The 5,216-nt window shown below is 36.7% G+C and overlaps 1 long non-coding RNA gene across 1 annotated transcript; it reads left to right on the top strand.

Annotated features, from left to right (window-relative positions):
* Positions 1 to 3,476: 3,476 nt before the first annotated feature.
* Positions 3,477 to 4,344, top strand: LOC146739530 (uncharacterized). The gene is made up of 2 exons (XR_014930221.1): positions 3,477 to 3,679; positions 4,169 to 4,344. It is a non-coding gene; the product is annotated as an uncharacterized LOC146739530 (long non-coding RNA).
* The last annotated feature ends 872 nt before the right edge of the window (positions 4,345 to 5,216 follow it).

The following is a 5,216-nucleotide window of genomic DNA, read 5'->3' as shown; positions in this document are numbered from 1 at the left end:
TTGCGACAATATCACAAATATTTTTTTTGGACAACAAATAATATTCACATTTGTTTACAAACTGATAACCTAGTGCGTTGTTTTCCCCAGTGACGTCACCGATAACGGCACAGTTTATCAGAACTGGGTTATAGTGGCATCTGACGAAAGGAGTTGAATTCCGGTGTAAAGTTGTTTTTATATAAAAAAAATCCACTCAGTGCTAAGGATCTGAATAAGAGTTACTAGCTATGTGATGGAATAGATAGACGCATTGATGGCGATCTTCAGTTCGATTACTCATTGCGATACTACTATGTAGAATACAATTCATGATATAAATATATAATTTTCCACGGATAAAACTTACGATACACTTGTACTGAAAGACGCGTTAGTTCTACTCTATGGATGCAATGAAATTTTGAAAAATTTGCAAACATTCATTAAATCGTTATAAATCTTCACTTTACTTCGAACATCATGAGACTAGTCACCCGCGTCGTGTGTAAGTGTATCGGGTGCAGTGCACTGGTGGTGGTGGTGGCTTTGGACGTGTACACTGCGAGCACGCCTCCGCGAAAAATCGCTACCAGGAAATCACGAAAATTACCCCGATTTCATATTGTAACCACGCACATATGACACGATAAAGATGACTAATGATCAAATTAGAATTCTAACTATATTTAATTACTGCGTGTATTATAAGGAATCAAATGTCAAATCCTATGGTTTGACTGCATAATATGGAGCTCATCCTGAATGATGATAGTTTTATTAACACTAACACAAGATGCCACGATATTTGATATGAGTAATATATCTTATCCTTTTTTTGTTTTTACTACATATTGCCAATTAACCTATTTTAATATAGTCTATACATCGCTTGACGAGAAAGACACATTATCTGAGATGAATTTTGATAGATGTTATTAAAACAATATATGCGGGGTGATTTTCAGAGTATCCAGTGTCGCCTCGGATCAATTCCTCGCCACTGACTTCTAGATCCTGTCTCGCTTAAAACGTCACACACAAGATACCGAGACAGAATCAACAAAAAAAACTGAAATGGCAGTAATCGCGTTCTCTGGAATAATCTTTTCTCGTTACCATATGTGCCGTGTTCAGCCCCGGATGCAAACGTTGTCCAGTCCCTCTGTATTTAAATAAGGCACTGATTTATAAACATATAGATTAAAAGCTAAAATGTAATAACAAAGCCGGTCGATCGATTCATTAAAATTATCAAAACGATATCCATGACATAAGACCGAAAACTGGTTATTATTGGGTTGGTTCACTGCTTGGGAACAAACTTAAACATAGCGCCCTCTATGTCATACTCGACAAACCCGTGTAGCTAAATGCTTTAGTTCAAACGCTTCTAACATGTGAATGATTTCCCTACCTAGTTGGAAATGTATCAATTACGAAGTTCAGATATACATTCACTTACGTTTCAAATCTTTTAAAGATGTTAAAGGGCGGTGGTCGTCGTACAGCGCGTGTTCGAATTTCATGTAAACAAACAATGTATTTTATACTCGTTGCATACGTCACTATGAGTCCCGTATCGAACAGGACGCGGCGCGACGACCACTGCCCTTTAAGTCATTGTTTGTATTATTCGAAGCCTACAGACCGATCTGGACGGTATGTACTATGGTGAGGCCAGTCTGGCAGAAGTCACATATTGAGCTGATTGAACGTGTGCTCTGTAAATTCATTAATTGTTATGTTTTAAGTCTTTTTTTCCCTGTGATAGGAGAAGTTATTCCGAGCTGTGTAGTATTTTTAAATTACCTGAGAAGATCCTTCGGTACTTGGATTTAGTTTTTCATTCACAGACCATGTTAATTTGGTATATGGCTGTCCTGACATTTTAGCAAACTTTAATTTTCGCGCATCTCCTATTTTTGTTAGATCATTGGAGCGAACATACTAACGCTCGTTAATTTGTGCTCATTTATGCCCAATAACAGTGTTGCCATGGTTATGCCTGTCGATTTATTTGTCCCAATAGGACGCTTCGAACCTGCTCTTTTCAGATGTTAGGAATTATGTTATGTTAATTTTCTTTTTGATACGATCCTTGTTAATATTAGTTTTAAGCCTTATAAAAAAAAGTCAATATATAATGTGATATATCGATACGAAATCATGATGTGATATCCCAAGAGATATGTAGATGCCGACCCGTAGGCTAATCAGAAGCGTTGCAGAATATGTAATCCTAGTCATCGATTATCAATTTCTGCTTTTTACGCATTTCATTTTATCAGTGAGGTAATGCAATAGACTGGAGTAACCCTTATGATTTTCTAGGGCTACTCAGGCTCATATCCAAGCCTCGACTGATTACTGCCGTTGGTGGCGAGTTTGAATTGATGATTTCACAGGCTGACGATTTGGAAATTATCGTTACGTTTTAACCACGTGACTGTTCGATAATGTACGCAATGCTTCAACAATTATCACGTAGGAAAAATCAGTTAAGCAATTGAGGGCGCCATTTGGTTCCCCGATATATATATATATATTTGCTATTTCCTTTGCTTTGCTTGAAAAACAAACAACATACAATCGAATATGCTCTTAATGAATAGTAAAATCGAAATGTATAACAGTAGGATGGAATCTAATTTACTACAATATAAACAATTACATGTGTTACACACGGCTAGTATGAAACAATCAGCTGTCGTGTCACATACTAGGTGAACATCAACTATGCAGAATTGTGTTTAATAATTTCAAAATTAATTCTTAAACTATGATAACCGGTGACATTTTTAAAAGCGTGTGAACATGTTTATTTGTTACAGAAACTTTGACTCAAATTCTCGAATTGTTATAAGAGTCATAGAGTTAGTAATCAACCAGGTGTATTCACACACTTGATCGTTAAAGCGGGGGAGTCGTCACCTGCGCATGCGCAAGATGGCCATAGCGTGTCATTGTATACAAACAAACGTCTACCCATTAGCCTTTGCGTTTTTAACATGTGTTGTTATCGTCGATTGCGACTCAATCCCAATCAAAAACGCGCGGGAAGCACGTGCGTAGGTAACGACTCTCTCGCTTTAAGTATCCATGTGTTTGCGCATAATGGTGTGAATAACGTTTTATTTTGAAAATAAAATATTTTTTTAGAATAATTATTCATCATTTCCGAAACACACAAGCTGCTAAATTTGCTGAACTGTGATATAGGAGGGTGCTCACAGCCTCCCCACCGGAATCGTTTGTGTATATAGTGTAAACAAACAACACGAATAGAAAAGCTCTCATCTGAGTCGATGGAGGATCGATTTGCTGGGGTAAACTAAATTTACCGGTTGATCAATCTGATTAAAATCTGATGTAGTGTACGGGCTTTAATTATTTTGGCTATAAACTTATTTTAATTTTTATGTTTTATTATATTTGTTATTAATGCCCTTTTATTTTATTATTTTACTTTGATTTTGATTTTGCGATTTTTTTTAATTCCGCCCTACCTACATCTGAGCCGATGCCTATGTAACGAAATTTCAACGAGACCCACTATCGACGATTTTAGTCAACGAATCACAGACCTCCTTCTATAGCGCACATGATGACGTCACCGGGCAGAGTCAGGTGGCAAACACACTCAAATAAAATGGCGGATTATACCGACGTTAGCGACCGTGAATAACACGGCTTTTCGGTAAGTTTATCATTGTCAAATGCAACGAAAGTTATGTTTATGTTAATATTGTGGCTCGAATGGTTCGACTTTAGATCGTTATTTCGCATAGTTATTCTGGGAGTGACGATTTTGTTTCCACCGGTTCGACCGAACACCAGTGTCTTTTTCCAGTCGCCTGCCCTGGAGACGGGTGATGTTTTGTTGACGATCGGGCCAAAATCGTCTACGGTATTGAAGCTGTAAAAATTCATCAAATTGTATCAACATTTTGTACATTATACAATAACTCTTTATTAAAGTAATTGAGCTGATTTGGACTGGAATAAAATATTTTTTATTTGGAACACATCGCAATTGATCAGGAAATATTTGTTTGCTCCAATTTTCTGCGTCGATACCGTGGGCCGGTGACCGTTATACAATTTAAAATCAGTTTGCATTGTTTACTATAGCTGTTTACAGTGTTCTAATCATTACGATTTACTTATTTTTTTGCTTCCATTCTAGATACTTATGCTCAGTGATGTAAAATTGAAGCGATGACTGAATGAACGAACCTTGGCTGGCGAAGATGTATCTGGAAGTGTACACATTTGTTGGAAGTGAAAAAATATTCAATGTAATGACATAAATTGTAAAATGCTATGGAATTTCTTTTGCAAATAAAAATATACTAGCAATTATCTATTAATGGTTTATTCAAGTGGGCAAAATATAATGTACAGAAAGATTGCCCGTATACACTGAAAAGTAAGCAACCGACAGCCTGTATAAAAGGGGGGCTGTGATTGGCTGTACTTACGCGAGATTTGAACGGGACTTACATAGGCGTCGGATCAGATGTAGGTAGGGCAGAATTAAAATAAATCAAAATCAAAGTAAAATAATGAAATAAAAGGGCATTAATAACAAAAGTAATAACAAATAAAATTAAAATAAGTTTATAGCCAAAATAATTAAAGCCCGTACACTACATCAGATTTTAATCAGATTGCCGGTTGATTTACTACAGAGTCGGTCCGAAATAGTTGTAAACAGCGGTGGAAAATCGATGGTATACAACTAGTTATTTAAACAGACTGCTCTACATGATATGTTGCTGTAGCGACAAGGAGCAGGTGCTATGTTACGATTAGCGATAGGAAATTAAGAAGAACCACTTGAAGATAAGCAAGGTGTCACAGCAGTTGAATTGTTGGCATACACGTGTCATTGAGAAAGGTGTCTACTGAACTGGGGGCGTGTGGCGACACCGTGAATTGAATTGATACGTGCTGACAGAGTTAACAATGTCGTTTTACAACTGTGGGGACAGATGCGCTAAATACAGTTTTTAACTTTAAGAAGCTGTGCCACCAGTGACCCAGCGTTTTTTTTAATAAAAACAATAACTTGTTTCTTTGGCTACGTTGTTTACATATCGAGAGAATATTCTGCTCGCAAATATATTACATTATTTCAACAGCACGCGATAGGCAATCAGATCTACTATAGTGTTAGTCAAACTATTCGATCCACTCAAGAATGTTTACCCAAAGCTCACTTATATATCGTA

The sequence above is a fragment of the Saccoglossus kowalevskii genome, chromosome 8 (assembly GCF_978046115.1).
Source record: "Saccoglossus kowalevskii chromosome 8, keSacKowa6.1, whole genome shotgun sequence".
In the NCBI taxonomy this organism is placed as follows: Eukaryota; Metazoa; Hemichordata; class Enteropneusta; family Harrimaniidae; genus Saccoglossus; species Saccoglossus kowalevskii.
This window is presented reverse-complemented; position numbering and strand designations above follow the sequence as displayed.